The sequence below is a fragment of the Vulpes vulpes genome, chromosome 1 (genome assembly GCF_048418805.1).
Source record: "Vulpes vulpes isolate BD-2025 chromosome 1, VulVul3, whole genome shotgun sequence".
Lineage (NCBI taxonomy): Eukaryota > Metazoa > Chordata > Mammalia > Carnivora > Canidae > Vulpes > Vulpes vulpes.
This window is the reverse complement of record NC_132780.1, coordinates 35083180-35103329: the sequence shown is the minus strand read 5'-3', so window position 1 is coordinate 35103329 and position 20150 is coordinate 35083180. Positions and strand designations below refer to the sequence as shown.

At 38.7% G+C, this 20150-nt stretch overlaps 1 protein-coding gene across 23 annotated transcripts in view; it reads left to right on the top strand.

Moving 5' to 3' along the window:
- TRPM3 (transient receptor potential cation channel subfamily M member 3) overlaps positions 1-20150 on the top strand; it is an 862465-nt gene that overhangs the window by 391769 nt on the left and 450546 nt on the right. The gene's annotated exons all lie outside the window — the stretch shown is intronic.

Here is a 20150-nt window from a genome sequence, read left to right as displayed (position 1 = left end):
GTTTTTCTTTGTAGACTAGCCTCCTCCATATTTTATTAAGACTTGCCATAGTGCCAGTACTATATGATCTTACAGTTGCATTTCTTATAGCTCACTAGTTTGTCTGTCTGTCTGTCTGTCTCTCTCTGTCTCCTATGGAATCTCACTGACTCAGGTTTGGACAGATTTCCACCCTCACCTACATAGCCATGGTAGGGAAATTGAATCACCAGATAAATATGTGGCCGCCTAGACCCATTCTTCTAGTAGGTGATGTGGACAGGAACAGATTCTCTTTAACATGGTTGTAGGTAGGTACAATTCTTCGCTAATTAATATGAATCCCTCAGATATAAAATAACTTAATGATTCTGGAAGCCACCCATGCCTAAAAAGTAGTGCTAAGATTTCACTCCGTAAGTGAATATAATCAGTCTGTACCTTTTGCTAAGATATAACAGGAAGAGTTGGACTCCAGCTACAGAACCTGATTTTGGAGTGCTATACACAGTATTTCTGAGGAGAGGCTTAATGCACCTGCAGAAATAGTAAGCTCTCCTCTTTTGGAGGAACACATTGAAATCCAGAAGAAATGCTTTCAGAATCCCTCTGAAAGATGGCAAGTTGGGCTCCTTTGTCTCCTCAAATGCCTCCTTGAGTTTTCCATTGTTCATGCTTTTCACAACTGCTGAAAGGTTGTTTGGAGCTTTTCATGGGATTTGTCAACTCTTTTGGTTTAATAAAATTGCGCCATCCCAAATCTATATCCCTGAGAAAAGAAAGCAGAAGAACACCTTGTTTAGAAGTAGCAACATGGTAGTCAACTGAATATGAGAAAAGTTTTATGATTATTTTTAATTAATCATGCTTAAGGGAATTCAGCTTTAGAGAGATTAAAATTTTAATCAGAATATTCCTATTTCTAGGGACATTCTTTTGAGGGGAGAAAGTTGATACACATTGAATGCTATCAAGATGAGTATTTTGTTTTTAGGTGTACAGCAATTCACATATAAAAACAAGAATATAAAATTAGGTTTTTCTCCCCTATTTATTCATTCTTAACCCATACTCTATAATCATCTCTCACTCTGTGTCAGATACTACAGGTATTAGAGATTCAAGGAGGAAAAATACTAGGCTACAATCAAAGGAGCTAATAATGGAGGTAGGGGGACAGACAAGCATATCGGAAATGACACTATGGCTTTATAGATGTTTTCACATTGATGAGCACAGATAGGGGTGCCAAAGAGAGCCTGAAAGTTACTAGAACTAACACTGAAGGAGATACCTACAGCAAGTTGGAATAGAAAAATATTCCAGATCTAGTGGCATAAGCAGAGGGAAGGAGCCCTCCTAGGGAGTATGGCGCATGGAGGGACATCTCGTGAGGGAAGCTGAAGCACAGAGTGTGAAGGGAATGCTGGGACAAGAAGCGACACGACTTTGGGTGGTGGATGTGGGGTATATTTATGTTGCCCTGGTGTACAGCTTGCACTCAACTATCTGTATAGTTGAGTCCACTCAAGTTGAAGTGCAATGCTGCCACCTCCTCACCCACTACCTCAGAGAACTCTGTAGCTGAGCACCACTCACCCCAGCTGTGCAAATGCAGAGGCAAGTCCAGATGCCTTAGTCATTAACGGTAGGAATGGTTCAGCAGCCACAGGGTGCTTTATGAAGAGACTTGCACTGTAGGAGCGTCCTTGGCTTTTCCTTTTTTTCCAGTGCTTCTGGCAAACTCATTATCTACATCCAAACAACTTCGCAATCTCCCCCATCATGGACAAGTGTTCTGTTTTATAGGTTCTATTTATTTTTTAAAAAGAATCTGAGAGGGGGGGGATCCCTGGGTGGCTCAGCGGTTTAACGTCTGCCTTTGGTCCAGGGCACGATCCTGGAGTCCCGGGATCGAGTCCCATGTCAGGCTCCCGGCATGGGCCTGCTTCTCCCTCCTCCTGTGTCTCTGCCTCTCTCTCTCTCTCTCTATGTCTATCATAAATAAATAAATCCTTTAAAAAAAAAAAGTATCTGAGAGGAGTAATCCGAGTGGCTCAGGGGTTTAGCACTGCCTTTGGGCCAGGGTGTGATCCTGGAGATCCAGGATCGAGTCCTGCATGGGGCTCCCTGCATGGAGCCTGCTTCTCCCTCTGCTTGTGTTTCTGTCTCTCTCTCTCTCTCTCTGTGTGTGTCTCTCATGAATAAATAAAATCTTTAAAAAATTAAAATTAAAAATTAAAAAGTGCTTGAGTAATCCTTATGCCCAACATGGGGCTTGACCTCATGACCCAAGAGTCAGCCAGGTGCCCCTGTTTTATATATTTTAAAATATTTTCATCCAGAGTGATCGAATGGCCTTCTGAGAATTATAGTAGGTAGCAGCTATGGCACAGAATGCTTTCTTTTGTTCCAGACGGCTATGAAACGTTAGGCGAGGGGAATAATGAACTTACTTTGCTGTCATTAATAGTGCTGTATCACTGAGGAGGAGGAATGAATATGCATTTGCATGTGTCCTCACACAACAAACAAATGACCTTTAGACATCAAGACCATTCAGACTGACTTCTCTGGGATGGTGGGTTTTCACCATCCTAAAGTTTTCTCACAGGTGTGGAGATACACAAATAGTTGAACATCATTGAGAAAACTTTGCTTACGTTGTGGTAAACTTAGGTACAGTAAAATTAATGAGTTTTAACTGTAAGCTCAGTAATTTTTAAATGTAATCACTTATGTGACCACCACCCATATCAAGACACATCAATTTACATTACCCTAAAATGTTCCCTGGTGTCCTCCTAGTTAATACCACAGCAACCACCACCTGAGCTAACCACCACCTGAGGTAACCACTGTCAGGATTCTATCATTCTATTTAATAATAATATCATTTATTTTTTTATTTTATTATTTAATAATAATATCATTCTATTTAATACATCTTGTCTGATGTAGAACTTCTGAATAAGTGGAATCAGGCAGTATGTATTCATGTGTCTGTGTTCTTCTATTCAACAGAATCTGAGATTAATCCATTTTGTTTCATGTATCATTTTGTGTAATGGTACTGTGTAATGCTGAATGAATACAGCAGAACTGGTTTGTTCTCTTTCCTATTAATGGACATTTGGCTTATTTCTCATTTTGAGCTCCTACAAGTAAAGGTGCTATGAACATTCTTGTGAACATATGCATTCATGTGTCTTGTTTATATTCTAGGAATGGAATTGCTAGCTTATAGGGTAGGCATATGCTTGCCATTAGTAGAAATTATCAGTTTTTCACACTGGTCATACTGTTTTATACTCTCTTTAACACAATGTATGAGAGTTTCAACTGCTGCACTTTCTCACCAAAATTAGCATTGTCCTTATTTTTTAATTTTAGCCTGTCTGAGAGGTGTATAGTTTTACCTTATTGTATTATAATTTTCTTGATGACTAATATGATGTTAATTTCACATACAACAATATTTTTTGAACCGTAACAATAGCAAAAAAATTGATGAGGTTGAAGAAAGGGCTAGAAAATGAACTTTTAACAAGCTATCATGGCTCAAAACCAAAACACATAATTTATACCATGTTATTTAATCTTTAATAATGATGTATTAATAGGTCCAGTTTTCAGATAAATTTGTGATAAAGAGACATTACATAAAATAGAATTAGTAATACTACTTTGCAGTGTAGTTGGGAGAATTAAACGTTATACACATTCATACACATTATGTTTTTTATGTAAAGAACTGATAATAATACCTGGCATGTGAGAATCACTCAGTGTTGCTGTTTGGAAATATAATACTGTATATTTTATTTTTAAGATTTCATTTGAGAGAGTGAGAGAGCACAAGCAGGGGGAGAGGGAGAGGGAGAAGCAGGCTTACTGCTGAGCAGGGAGCCCAATGTGGGGCTTGATCCCAGGACCCTCGAACCATGACCTGAGCCAAAGACAGATGCCTAATTGATTGAGCCATTCAGGCACCCCTATAAATTTTAAATAAAAACAATTAGCCTTCTGGCTTGGGAAGATTGAGTTGCGACTGGCTATGGATTTAATCCAGCTGACGTTAACATGAGGAAATTTTATAAAATGTTGGCTGTACCACTAGGGATGTGTCCATATTAATGTTAATGGTCACCCTTGAAAAGTTGCTGAATGGATCTGATTGTTTTCAGCTATAGTTAATCCATGGAGCTTGGCTTGGGTGGAGACTGTCCATATTTCAGAAACAGGACATAGCCTGTTAATTGAGTGATAAATTCGCTGCTTCCACTAAACTTCTCAGATGCATCCTATGCATAAGATGTCATACTGAGTGATGGCAATACACACTTACACAGTGAGTGTGGTTAGGCTTCATAGAGCAGAAGAGAAGAAAAGGTTACCTTTCTCCATGTACTCCATCTCCCGAGCCTGTCCCATGTAGTTCCTTAATGAATTAGACTATGTAGGGTGCTTTTTAAGACTTATTGGCTTCCAGGTCTCTGCAGTTTAGATCTTTGTGTTTGGGGCATGGGGTAGTTTTGTTTGTGTGGTTTTTTTTTTAATGTCCCTTGTAAGTAAATTTCAAAGATTACAGTGACACAAATTTCTGTATCAGTGTTTCATAATATTTTTTCAACTCTGGCTCCTGAAATCTCAGACCTCACTTGGCAGGCTTCTCAAATACATAGTCCTTTTTTGATTTCAGCAGGTGGATAGATTAGTTTTCATAGGATATTCAAGTTATAAGAGAGAAGATACTTGTCACCTTGCTTTAAGATTCCTATTCCACCTTTTCTTTTTAGCAATTCTCATTGTATAATAAAACTTAATCGGAATATTTACCATGGTTACAATCAGGATTCAATAGGAAAAAAAAATAGTGTAAGTGTTTGAGAAAACTTCAACCAGTGCACTTCAGCATGTGATTCATTAGGAATAAGTATTTTTAAATGTTCAAAGCTGTTATCTTTATACTTATTTACGTACCTCTTATTTTAAAGAGGATTTGAACTAAAAAACAACATCTGTGACTAATTTCTAAAATTTTTTACTCTACCTCTAGAAATTTATTAAAATACACCGTTAAGGGCGAAAATATGTACTAGTTTGTCAGAAAGGGGCAAAATAAAGTAGATGTGTTGGACTTCGAACTAGAAATCAATTTAATTAGATAAATATTTTTGAGCATTTCCTATATTCCAGGTTCCATGCTAAGCATTAGCAATACCAAGATGAAAATGACATAATTTATACATTCTAGGATCTGGCCAGCTAATGGGAAAAATTGATATAAGCAATTAATCATAATGCTTTCTAATAAAACATACCATAAAAATATTTCAGATATAAGAGTGTGTTAAAAGAACCAATTTTGCCTGAGGAAAAAACACTGTAAATGGGTTATATTGGAGTTGTATGACCCTTAAAAGATGATTAGCAAAGGAAGGAAAGAACATTCCACGTGGAAAAATGTGTATGTGCAAAAGCGTCATGGCGTGAATGGGCATGATATGTTGGGTGATTTGATCAGTGTTGCTGCATAAAATTAGACTCAAGGGGAAAGTAAGCAATGTGACCGGAGCTAGGACAGGAAGTGAGAAGGGCCTCATGGGCAATGCTCGGTAATTTGGATTTTACATCTGAAGTTGTTTCTAAAATGTTCTTAGGGGAAAATGTATTTGACAAATAATTGCAGAAATCTGTGTGCCAGAATCTGAACTAGGCACTGAGGATACACTGAATAAAGATTCACTCCCATCTCTCAGAAATCTTAACTGGAGATACACCAACATAGAAACAATGGCATTTGATTCAAGGACGGGTGGCTCTTTGTACTTCATGGGAGGGGAGATAGGAGGATGAAGGAGGGGCTTTGTTTTCTCTAATGGTAAAAGAACCCATTTCACTCACTACCAAGATAAAAACGTTCATGTTTTGAACCAAAAACTTAATGTGTCTGTAATGTCATTTCTGATTTTGCTTTGGTGTGGAAGAGATGATTGAAATGTATTTGGAAAGAACAACTCGTGCTAGAACTCTGCTTTCACAGATCTGGTGTTCAGAGCACACACACATCCCTCTAAATAGGAAAGCTGGAACAGAGTGTCGATCTAATTGCTTCTTCCAAACAGCCCAGAAAACTGTTGGACTTTGTGGGCCCTAACCAATTTTGTTATCAATAATACAAAAGAGAGATGCTTAAGTGTAGCTTCCTCACAAGGGAAATGCTGTCACAAGAGCCAATGACCTAAATTGTCTTTGAGCATCAAACTTTCTAAAGTGAAGAGAACACATCTGCCCTTTGAATATTAAACTAGTCACTAAACTGGGTCAGAAGGCCTACAAAGAGCGCATTTATAGCACTCTCCCCTCTTCCTCCCAGGAAGAGATGTCTTGGGTGTTCATTACCTTGAAGAAATCCATACAAATGAATGCAAATTGCTTCTGACAGAAGATGTTTTTTGCAGTGTTCATCTTTGACAACATTGGCTCTGTGCCAATTTGTAGATTTCCTTAACTTCCTTTGCAGAAGTTCCCTGGAAATTATTCATCCTAGCTTACCTATATGCCCACTCTCATCTTCTATGTCTGTCCTCAATTACACAAACACATACGAGCCAGCCCTCTCTTCAGGCATTAGAAACAGTCAGCAATTGGTTGAGACTACTTCTGCCAATTTTGTTGCATTAGCTTCCTTGTAAGGGGGAAGTCAGGACTGAGAAAAGACCCGCGGTTTGACTGATTTGGAGGAGCCAGGTGACTAAATGAGGAGCTGTGGTAGAGTGCTCAAGGAACAAAAAACACCTGCCACCATCTCAAGAGCAGAGATCGTAACACCTGCACTGAAGTCACAGACGCTCGTATGTTTCCTGAATGGATGAGTGCATGAGTAAGCAGGAGGAGAGGCAGTGGATATACTATAAGCAGTGGAGGAGAGGAGATAGAGAAAGCAGGCTTCAGGTGGTTACATGGCCCCAGATGAAAAGTATATGTAGCTTTTAGACACACAGAGGAAAGAAAAAGGAGAAAAGCAGATTTAAATTTGAAGCATGATTTAAGAAGACAAGATGAGTCTGAATCAGAGACAGTTTTTCTTGGAGAGGAGAAGTCTAACAGTGGGGACATAATATTTGTTGAATAAGCGAATGTGTGAGGAATGACACCTCATCTTCTAAGACAGAAGGAAGATGGGCTAAAAGTACAGTCCTTTTGATGTAGAAGGATAGCAGTTTGGAAATTCTTACATTTTAGTCCCTCCAAGGTAATTGCAGTAAAGATTTAGGAAATGATAGCTGTGTGCCGGGTAACATATTGTGTATTGTACATATGTTGTCTCATTTAATCCTTACCATACACCTGCAAGGAAGGGGGCAGGGTTAGGATTCTGGTCATTTCAACTAGGCTCAGAAAATAGTTGGAACTGAACTAGGATTTGAACTTAAAGACTGTGTCTCCAGAGACCATCACTTTGTGATAGTAAGGGAACAAGGCAAGGAGCTTGGGCATCCTTATAATTTTCTGATGGTTTCTTCAATGTTTGTGTGTCTATTGATATGTGGATTATATATTCACTAATGGTAAAGACATTGACTTGGTGTCTCTGGTTCTCTCTTAGTGGCTAATAAAATGCCTGGCTCAAGATAGTCAGTCAGATATTTGTTAGTGGAGTTTTTAATCAAAGGAGTTAAAGTTGGGGAGGTGAAAATTAAGAATTGGAAGTCAAAAATAATTTTTATAAAACAGGATGGAGAAATACAACAATCTCTTGAAGTGTGGCCAATAAGATCTGAGGTCCTGCTATGTCAGGTAAAGCTTCTAAAATAAAGGCCTATTTAACTTCTTCCAGGGTTAAAAATGTTGGAAGAGATTACAGCCCTCTGTCCAGCACATAACAGATCAATACACATCCACAAGGATACAGAATAACATGAGCATTATGTATGCCCAAATCTCGTCTCAAGTCACTGGAAACTTTGAGCAAACTAATTTCCATAAATCTAGTTTACTTGTCTATAAAAGAAATAATACCTCTTTCAGTTGTTACAAAGGTCAAATAAGGGCACCTGGGTGGCTCAGTGGTTGAGCATCTGCTTTCAGCTCAGGTCGTGGTCCTGGGATCGAGTCTCACATCAGGCTCCCTGTAGGGAGCCTGCTTCTCCCTCTGCCTATGTCTCTGCCGCTCTCCCTAGGTCTCTCATGAATAAATAAATATTCATGAATAAATAATATTTGGAAAAAAACCCAAAGATGAAATAAGGTAATACATGTAAAGCACCAAAGGCTTTATACACAGTTAATACTCTGTCAGTATTAGCTATTGTTTGATGCAGAGTAAATCAAAGGGAGCTTGGTGTCCTAACACATATGTAGCATGGATCCCAGGTGGAGACCCCATTGCATCTTCTCTCCTGTCAGGAGTATAGCTGACATGGGGGCTTGCCACAGGCACTTGGGGGAAAGACTGCATCTGAAGGTATGCTCATGAGCTTGGATCCTTAAAAAGGCCCTCCACTGTGAGGAGGGGTGTACAGAATGCAGTCCTGTACCTGCTCTGTGCATTTCAGGAGATGAGTATTGTAAATTAAATATAATGGGGAGACAGGGATCTCTTTGCTCTCGAGTACCTGAGATGTTGGAAGCATGAGGCAATAATGCTTCGGACTCAGTGCCATGGTGTGATGCCCCAGGACCGAGAACCCATCACTTGACCCTCACCTGAGCAGCCCAGTGTGGCATGGGCAGGAGTACCATGTTCACAGCTCCGTGAGACAAGGAAGTAGGCATGTCTAGGGAGGCATGGGCATCACTTCCCAAATGATGGTAGCATCACTTGCAAGGTTTCACTGGCCACTAGCCTCTCCAGGGGACTCAAAGACATCTTCAGAAAAGATCTGAGAAGAATTAGTGATCCTTTGGTTGACCATAGAGGTAGAGAACAACCTCTATGCAGTCCACACATTTACGACTTCTGGACCAGGGTGGTTGAGGAAACAGGAATTACCTGGAATTCTAGAGCTCAGAGGAATGTAGCAGCTCATCCAGTCCAACTGTATCTCTTAACCTGTGGTCCAGAAAGTCTGAGTGCTGTCCCTAAGATCACCTGCAATAAGAATCTGTTTAACAAAGTTTGGGGGGGATAGGGGACCATCCACCAATGCATATGCCCTTGAGCAACTAGCAGTATGAAAAGTGTGGCTGGCCTGAGTAGTGTGTGAATGTGGTTGCATTAAACCAGAAAAACACCGGCATGAGCAGCCAGGCAGCCCAGCTTGGTTTGTTTCCCCACATATATCTACTCCTTTATTTCTCTCTCTCTCTCTGTCTCTCTCTCTCTCTCTCTCTCTCAGGGTTGCTAGCTAACTGATAATGTGAAAATAGACTTCCTTAACTTCTACATGCTAAATCAATTAATGTTCGGGTACCATTTGGTTCACATTGAGAAGCATGGACTTCTTTATTTTTAGTTGTTGCTTTCATGACTTTTTGCTTAGGGATTGTGTTAGTTGAGTGAGGACCTCTGACATGATCCATGGCCCTGATAGAGGGGCTGATCAGAGATAAGTAAACATATCCCAGCTGTTGCAATGTTGACTACTGAGCCTTCGTTACACAGTGAAACTCCTGGCATAAGCATGCATCCGAGAGGCCATATTGGCATTGACTGAGTTTTTGCAACCTCTTTCCTTCCTCTTTGTAGCAGGATACTCATGAGTCCTAGATGGGGTTAGGTGCTCTACTCTCTGCATCCTTCCCTGACTGAACTGATTTAATCACACATCCCTTCCTTTCGCTACACCTCTAACTGCATACCATCTGTGATATTTGGCAGCTGCTAGTTATAACCCACGTACCCCTTGGCCCCAACATCTATCAGAAATATTTTATCTGTTGGCAATGTCTTTAAAACCATGATTGCTTATTTTGTCACCTATGATATTAAGATAATCATTTCTCTTCTAGGTGGCACTGGGCACTTGAACTTCTGTTTACAGCTTTTTTTTTAGGCCCTAAAACAGAGGCATGTAAGCTGGAATAATGGGACATGTGCTTTTCCTTGGGGGTATATATTTGGTTTTAGGAGAAATTTACTGGTACCCATAACAATAAGGAGAATACAGGGTTGAAAGTGTTGGCAAGTTCACCATGGTGAGTTTTAAGCTCAGAGGAATTGATAAGAACCCAAGAACTAAAAAATAGATATTTACACATAAATATCTTTTGTATACATAAATTAAGTGTAAATATATACGGACATGGAAGTTAAACCTGCCCTACCTTAAATTACGTATACGTGCGTGTCTATGTGTACGTAGTGTTGGCCAGTTACCTATGTATATGCATCTGAACTTGTTACTATTACTACATGACAGAATTATAGACAATTTCTATTTTAATGTAGTTTGAGTTTTTCAAAGTTTTTCAATGAGGATAGGAGCCTTTTTTATAAAAAGGAACAAACATTATAAAGCAAATCCATGCTGGAGTGTTTTTGACAACAAACCATAAAAGCTGCCAGAGTCAGGAAGGACACAGAAATTGCTAATGTGACCTGGGCTCTTGGCCAAATAGGTCACAGGAATTGGTTTCTACCCCCTACCTCCTTCTCTAAAGCACTAGCTACTTTGAGCTAAAATTATATATGTGGCCAATGAAGTGAGTGCTATAGTAAACAGATTACTCTGGCAACTGTTCTGGAGACAAAAGTCTGATTATGTTTGAGTTCTACATTTGTACTTTCTCTCAAGTAGTCCCAGATAGCATCTTCCACTTGCTCGCAAAAATTGCAGAAACCTAAATTCAGACCGCCAGCTGATCTGAAAGTTAACATTTAATTATGAGGGATTATTTGTTTACAGATAATGATTGCAGCACTCCAGGTACATAAAATCTGCCAGTGCCATATTAGCATTGTGTACTTTCTTTACCATTTTATTACAATGAGTGTGTGTATGTGCACAGAGAATGGGGGTTCCAAAAGTTGATGGGGGATCCTGCAGACTTCCACCTACTGGGTCGTTCTCACTCTCTACCTCTGGAAGCATCCCATATCTCCCAGAAGCAACGTAGTATGCACTATGTGCTTTGCTTTTTCTGAGGTTTCATGACTCAGGTTATTCTAATGATTTTCAATCATGGACATGATTCTCTTTTTCCTTCAGATCCTAGCAGAGTAGTACTAGCAATTTTTAGTAGTAAAGAGAAAAGCAACTAGATACAAAAATCAGTTGTGGAAAAAAGCCACCACTCTATATGCTGTCTTGGTTCTGGATCGAAGCATAACATTTATCACTTTTTTTTTTTGAATTTACATTTTTTTCTGGCCACTGATCTATTTTAAGGTGGGAGCAACAGACCTTACATTTAGAAACATGAACTTCACTTAGAATCAAATTTGGTCCCCCAGAGGCAAGAAAGCTAATATTGGAAAGTTATCTCTCTTGAATAAATGCCTTTGTTTAACTCTTAACTGGATGAAGCCATGGTGGTTCCCAGAAAAGAAAACTACAGGCCCACTTTGATTTTTATGACTAATATTATAATGGGGGAGGAGAATTGTAATTCCTTGAGAAGTTATTTCTGATGAAAAATCTCAAGTGTCCACTCCATAGCATTGGTAGGTATTTGGTGAGCAATGGTAATAACCTCATAACTATTAGTAGAAAATACACTTAAATATAAAATTCTCAACATCTCCTGGGTTGGCAGAGTTAATTTTGCCTTCTGCCTGCTTTAGTTTGTGATTAGGGGCTCATAAGAAACAGTTGAAAGGCATGAATTAAGGGATCTCCCTTTGTGCCCCATGACATTCCCCTAGTTCCATGTTTTTTCATGAGAGAAGACAAAGAATGGAATCTGGAAAATGGTTCTAGCTTCTGTGCATGGTGGTGAAATCGGTTTGACCCCTTCTCTCTTCATTTAATAAGCAGATCTTTTGTTGGTGAAAACAGGAGCGTTTTTGTTCACATAAATTTTAACAGGCAAATGTAATCAGAAACTCAGTCCAAGTAGCACAAAAGAGAAATAGTAATACGTTCTTTGAGCCCTACTCAAGATAAAAGCCAAGGCATTTCCCAGGGCTTGGATTACAGTCCATATTGTAGATAGTCATCTGTGGGATGGTACAGTTCCTCTTATGAATACAAAGTAGTTGTTTTGGATAGAATGTGCTAAGAGGAACTTCAGACCTTCCTAGAGCTGTGTGTACATTCAAAACTGAACAGCTCTGTGGTCATCCTTTTCCTGGCCCTCTACTGCAAACACTGACTACCCAGTGAGACCAGTGTCATTTTGCTACATTGAGTGTCTATGTTTGGAGGATGTAAGGATGTAGTTTTTTTATTCTTCAATGATATAAGTGGTTAAACGGAGGCAAATTTGATTTTCAGAGTGTGCCTTTATATTACCTAATGTACCAAAGAAAAATTATGGTATGACAGGCATTGTGCTTACTACCTTTCATACATTCATCTTGTTGATCTTCCCAACACCCCTATGACTGACTTAAGATCACCCTTTGTACATACCTACAACTTAGAGTATTAGATGTTACTCTGCTAGTAGGCAGTGGTAAATGGTAGCTGACATTTGATCTTGCTCAGTGCCCTAAATACTAATTGATTTTTTCCTCCTGTGTTCATCTTCTCTTCTCTTCCATGGAATGATAAGGATTCTCTAAAACAATAAAGCACAGCACACACAAAAAAAAATGGAAAAGAAATAGAGAAGCAGTCAAGCTAATATAATGAGAATATGTAGGCTTGAAAGAAGATTCCATTTTTTAATCCTAAATGTCTGTCAAAGATCATTTCCTCAAGAAGGATCTTGTCTTTTCATTCTTGCATTGCTAGTACCTGGCACATTGCTTGGCAAATGGAAGCAAACAGATACTTTAAAATAAATTAATGTTTATGTTATTCCATCCATAAATGTATCCCAATGTTTAATGTTAAAGGTACATAATAAAAACCAAAGGGCAAAAGACATTGATTTTCTCAATATACATGTATGCTACCATATGGGTCTTAAAGATTCAGAAATTTAGAATCAGAGCAGAAAGAGATGAAATATTTATTTTGTCTGTGTTATCCTTAAGTCAGTATTATAGTCAATACAGTATTACGGTTACAGAAATACCAGTGACATTTTTTGTGGATATCTTCCTAATCAGATCCTGAAATTTCAGATTAAGTGTGTTTATAGCTTATAAAATATTAAGAAGAGAAAGCATTAAAATCTATACTGGGTAAGTGAAGAAGTTAGTCTTACTGCCATTTGGGAAGCATATTTGTGAGAAATTATGTTTAAATTTCAATAAGTCCTCGTCTCATGTTTATCATGAAGAGAGATAATCAGTGTTTTATTTTGTACAGTTTAGAAACCTTGCTCACATTGCTCCACTGCACAACTCCAGGGGGCGTTGTTCCCATTGTAGTGAATCTATGCGAATAGCAGCCTGGGCCTAAGAGATGCTCTAGTTTCATAAACGTTAGTAGCCCTGCCTTTCCTTCTCTTAAGCTAGGCTATTTAGGCCAAAGCAATGCTTTCTACTTGGAAAAAGAACAATTTATCCAGGGAATTTTTTTCCATATTCCTATGATAATTCATTTTATTTTAGCATTTATTGAGTACCTCTGTCAAATTTTGGCTAGCACCTTGCAGATGGGTAAGACATGATCTCTAAAAGAGATTTACCATCTGTCAGAATGAAAGACCGTAAACTGATGCAACAGTATCTACAGCAGATGTGATTGATCTAGTGATACAGATAGATGCATAGACGTGTAGATGTATAGAGATATAAATAATGCATGCTCATGCTTGGATAGCTAGAAACCAAGGTTATTATGATACTTTACATTTGGAGCAGGCACACACAATTCTTTACCCCTCATTTTCACTCCAACCACAATAGCTAAGACTCCTTATTTCCCTGGGTTTCCTAATACTGGAAGATGCTCAGAAACTGACCTTTCATAGGGTTTTTATATCCCTGATTTTCTTTAGCAGTACATGAACTAGTGATTTCATTTTTATCAGCTATGCCTCTTTATGAGCAGAAAATGACAAAAATCCAATCCCAACCAATTTAAAGCAGAAAATAACTTGATGGGGTCTTCTAACTGTAAGCTCCAGGAGTTGTTTGGTTTTAAGTAGGCAATGTTGCTAGTGTTTGGTTTCTCTTATTCCATCTTTTTATTATGTTGTTTCTGGGTTACTTCCATTCACTGCATGGTCTCCTTTTGAGGCTCAAGATGACTGCAGCAAGTCTGGACTTCTGTCATTGTGTTTCAAAGACTCTGATCAGGTCCTGTGGCAAATTCCAACCAACCATTGTTGTGTGGGGGTGTCGTACTCTAAGCAGCTTAGGCCTGCATTACACATCCCAACTCTGAACTGGGATAGATTCACCAGCCAAAGAATGAAGACCAAAACTGAGAGAAGAGGGATGGTACCTCAAAGTTTAACTTTCAATTACCAGAAGTAGAGTGAGGCAAATCCTGGGAGCAGAAACAGTAGATGTCAATTACAGAAGCCATAAAGAGAAATTTGACCCTCTTTATCTATTCTTTACCACACAATCCACTCAATTTTCATAATAAAAGCTATCATTACTATCACTGTGCTAAAGAAGGAGATGTTCTGTCTGCAAAGGAATGGCAAGCGTAGCATTTTCAAGCTTTGATGTTTCAAGGAGTTCCTTACTGAGCCAGAATCAAAAGGTAGGATCAGTAGCCATTAAGCAAAAATGAATTTAGAATATAGAAAATGACAGTAAATTGTTATGACTTATTAAAAGAAGAAAAGGGTGGGGGTATGTTGGAAAATTATCTGATAGAAATAGGAATCAAGAATCTGAAAGCTTTATTGGAGCTCTTAAAATCACTATATATGAATGTGCTGCTAATACTACCTGACATTTATTAGGTACTTCCTATATGCCTGGCATTCTGAATACTTTTCATCCTCACATAAACCTCCCAATAAACCCATGGCAACCCCATGACGTATCTACTTGTTATCTTCGTTTTGGAAATGAGGACACAGAGGATTGGCCAAGTTAAATCACTTGAATACGATCACAGAATGAGTGAGTAGGAAAGCCTGCCTTAACCTTTGGTAGGTTAGAGAGATGATGTTTTCACCTGTGCTCATAGCTTCATCCATCTACAGAAACACCCCATGGCAGGAGAAACAGTTGTTTCACTGCTTTTGTGCTGGTCAGGGCATGTGGAAGGGCAGTGAAACAGTCTAGGAAGCATCTTGGAGGGGAGACCTTCAGAAACATGAAGGTGTTGTGGAACAGGGCCAGGATGCTGAGGAATCTGAAAAATTGGCTGATGAGAGGGTTTCTATCAAGCAAAGGGGTCGTGATGACTTCTCCTATGTCTTAGTTAGGCTGTTGTAATTATCATAGTCTGGGTGGCTGATACACCAAACATTTATTTCTCACAGTTCTGAGGCTTGAAGTCTGAGATCAGGGTGCCAGCAGGTTTCTGGTGAAGGCCCTCTTCCTGGTTCCCAGGTGGCAGTCTACTTACTTACTGTGTTCTCATGGGGCAAAGGGAGAGGAAGCCAACTCTTTTGCGGTCTTCATATAAGGGCCCTAATACCCTCATGTGGGCTCCACTCTCATGGCCTCATTACCTCCCAAAGGCCCCATCTCCAAACACCATCACATTGAGATTAGGATTTTGACAACAAATTTTGGGGGAACACAAACATTCAGTCCATAGCATCCAACTTGTGAGAACCAGGTCATAGAGAATTATACTTACCCCTCTTGGAATGGGTGCTGGATGTTTCAGGGAGACAGTCTGCAGCTAAACAAAGATATTAGCAATTACTCTTTGCATACACTAGTCCTTCTGTCTAGGATGTTTCTACCCTTTACATATCGATATACAACCTGTCCTTGAAAGCTCAAAATGCCATTTATTCTATGAGGCCATGCTTGATTCCTTTACTAGCCTTGCACACAGAAGATGCTTAGGGCTGCTGGCTGGTGAGACATAGGGCTTCTGTCACTGGTCATCTTCAAAAGAAAACTGAACACCATGGTTCTGGTGGTAAATTACTGCATTAAGCAGATGGTACTTTATGTGACTTCAAAGACCCAATTTCATTCTATGTTATTTATTGCATAATTTTATACCTACTTTGTATTTTTTTTCACATCATTGTTCACATATCACTTTATGTATCTGAGTAGAAAAAAAAATCCTAAATGAATTTCTGGCCATGAAGTATCTAGATGACTCTACTTGGAAATAGTTTCAGGTGATATAAAGGAAGATACAGATGATGTAGACATAGAGTCTGTTACTATCCCTGGTTTGTTCCTAAGCAGATTATCTGTATAAGCTATATGGAGATAGAAATGCCACATTAAAAAAAACAGGTGTTGTATGTATGTATTCTTGCTCATATACTCTTTTTTTAAAGATTTTATTTATTTGAGAGAGATGGAGAGAGAGAGATCATAGGTGGGGGGAGAGAGGCAGAGGCAGAGGGAGAAGCGGACTCCCCACTGTGCAGGGAGCCCAATGCAGGGCTCCGATCCCAGGAGCCCAGGATCATGACCTGAACCAAAGGCAGAGACTTAACTGACAGAGCCACCCAGGTACCTCTTGTACATATGCTCTTATATAGCATGTTTAGAGTTATGAAATACTTCTCCAAAACAAATTTTATATTATATAAAAACTATGCATATATTTAAGCTAATGTTCATATACATAATGTAACCTCCATAACTATATACATTTTATATGTGTATGTCCACACATACATACACAGTGATTTGCAAGTGTGCCTTCATATTTGAGGTTGTCTTCTACTCTGGTATGCAGCCTGGATCATTTTTCAGAGAGAGAATTTACTAGAGAAAGAGTAGAGCAATGTATCAGAAGCTCCAGTTTCCATTACACCTTCTTCCCACTCTCTTTCCACCTCCTTTCTTTTGGATTTTATCATCTGGTTTCAATGCACAAGTACAAATGGCAAGTTTGGATGGAGTGACTCTTAAAACCAAAAGAGCATGAAGAATCTTTCAAAGCGAGAAACACTGGGTGTAGTGGTGGTATAGAATTTTAGAGCCGAAAATGAAATCCCCAAAATCTACCTGCTAATTATGTCACCTTAGATGAATTAAGAATGAGGAAATCTCATTATGCCTTTGAAATTCTGCTGCTTATATCCAGAAATGTCAGTTGGCTTTTCAGTTAGCACGGACAATTTTGGACTTTCTAAAATTAAGTACTAGTAGTTAGCTCCAATCTAGAACCAGGGAGAAACATTGTTGATATATTTGGAGACATTTGGGTAACCAAGTAACTATAGCTTAATTTATATAATAAACTATTATTAGATTACATATATAGATTACCTTGGCTTCCAAAGATATTTTATGTCAATCTGTAAAATATGATTTTGTACATTTTAGGATACGTCAAATCCATTCAGAATTCTCTGTATTTCTGTTCCCACTTTGTAGAATACAGTTCCTCCCTTGCTGTCTGTAGAAGTCCCACTCAGTGTCCAAAATCTGTTTGAACAGCTTCCATCCCAAAATCCATTTTCCCTTTTTTGGTATAACCAAGTGTTCTATCCTCTGTATAATTTGGGTTCCCACATGCTTTCCTCTACCAGTGTTTGTCTTGTCTTCCACAATAGTCTGTGGAGTCACTGTAACCTGACAGGTGTAGCCGTATCTCATTGTTGACAAGAGCTCACTGACAGTTTTTTGTCAGCTTTCCATTTCTAGCACTTAGACCAATATGAAGCACAATGGAGACACATGGTAAACACTTGATTAGAAAATGAATACCCGTGTAAAAGTTAAAGCAGATGGACTGCCATAGATGCAGTTTCTTTGTGTCAACATATGAATCCAAGGAACATCATGTTCACATTTTTTTGAGCTTTTTAAATATTTGTGCTTCTAGTACTTATTTGCTTTGTATGCATGCAGATTGTAATTTTCAAAATACAATTACACCATGTACTAACCCTGAAGTCATTTATTAGTTATAAGTGTTTTCCTAGTCTTTATACCCAGTAGAATTGGCCTGAACATTCAGCAGCCTATGTTTAAAATCTACTTTGCTGATTAAAAAAAAGGAAATGAGCTTGCACTTACTTGCTTGCTCTCCCCAAAACCTTATTAATCCATGTACGTTTACTTTACTAAAGAATGTACTCAGTCATGCAGTGAGGTGCAAATGTATTGAGGCCCCACCATGTGCAATTCATTGCTGGATCCTATGGGAGTACAGAGACCAGTAAAATAGGCTCTTTCCTTCAGGAGTCCAAAGGGTGATCACAGAACAGATATAACTGCGAATAATGTTTTTTTTAAAGGAACCCTGACGTACATGCTCAGTTGTGAACAAAGGAAGTGGTAGAAAAAGGCATTTGAATCAAGTTTTGAAGTATGTGTAAGCATTGCACAGTATAAGTGGTATAGAGAAAGGAATTTTCAAAACAAAGATGTGTCTTAGTCATAGGATGAAAACAGGAAGGTTAAAAGTTTTGTTTTTGGCATGGATGGAATGTGGGAATAGAGATGGGGTATGTGATAAGGCTGCAAAATCAGATTTGGATCAAAAGTTCTTGGAGAGAGGTGAGAACCTTGGTTTAATATCCCAGGCAGGGGTGCCTGGGTGACTCAGGGGTTGAGCGTCTGCCTTTGGCTCAGGTCATGATCTCAGGGTCCTGGGATCGAGTCCCACATCAGACTCCCCACAGGGAGCCTGCTTCTCCCTCTGCCTATGTCTCTGCCTCTCTCTCTGTGTCTCTCATGAATAAATAAATAAAATCTTAAAAAAAATATATTGCAGGCAGATAATGAAAGTTTTTAAGGAAAAGAAAAGAAGAAATAAGCCATGGTGTTCAGAAATTTTCAAGAATCCGACATCAGAGTTAATAGCCAGTGAATTGATAAGTAGGAGGAAATTTGGTAATTTCGTAAGGAAAGGAAATGTTCAGACATGACTTTTCTTCCTATAAGGCTGAGACTGCAGAAAAGCGTGTGAAGTGAATAGGGTGTAAATTTAAAGGACACACTCATTCTGCTGGTCATGCAAGTGTGTGAAATGGTACCTCACTCAACTTAGCCTAGCCTAGGCCCTGCCTAGAATATTAAGTTAGTATCACTATAATAGATATTTGTAACTTTTCCTGAGTACTCTGACAGTGGTCAACTGTATTCTTTGCTGGGCCACCATTTTCAATTTCTGTAAGGGGAGAGGAAGGCTAATTCACAAGAAATGTAGCACTGCAATGAGATAGTACGGTCAACTAGGCCAGTTAGAGAAAGAAGACTTGAGTCTTTCTGAGGCCAACGCTCTCACCTATCCTGACAGGATTTGCAAAATGATGCTCAGGTCTTCATCACTTCAACCTGGCTTAGATTTTTGGTTTGAGGTAGAGAAAGGACATCTCTGCCTGGTGATGAGCACCTAACTCTGAGAATGAGTTTGTCAGTGGTCCATTATGATAGTTCCACTCATGTTTAAGGTTGCTGAGAAGAGGGAAAAAGATGATAAAGAATCTATATTTTTTTTTAAACCAAGAAGTAGGTGTCCTAGAACATTTTCTCATTCATTGACAAGATCTCTTCATGTTATTACTAATTCATCATTTAAAGCCTACAGGAAGCCATGTACAATCACAGGTTCTTAGAGCAGTTTCTTTTATGAATATGCTGTGGGGTCCATTGTTAAAATTAGTGTACAACCTCTATGCCTATCCAATCAAGAATATCTACTTAACTACTGTCAGCCAGCCTGTCACCCATGAGATATAAAAGAGATATTCAGGAAGCACCTATCACAACATTAGGACATGGTAGGCCTTCAGTCAAATATTGATTTGCTTTCTTTTTTCAAGAATCTTTTTCCCCTATAGAATTACTTTCTTTCACATAGACTGGGTCCATATCACTGTATTTCAAGATTCCTCTGCTAAGATAATTCATTCTTTGAATATCCTATGCCAGATAATTGGTTTTAATACATATCTTCCACTTCAAAGGAAAAATTTGATTAAAATTTTTATATTTATAAGATATATATCTGTATATATACACATATCTATGTATATGTATATACATACAGATATACTAAATACACACATATAAAGAATATATGTTGGGCAGCTCTTTCTGCCCACAG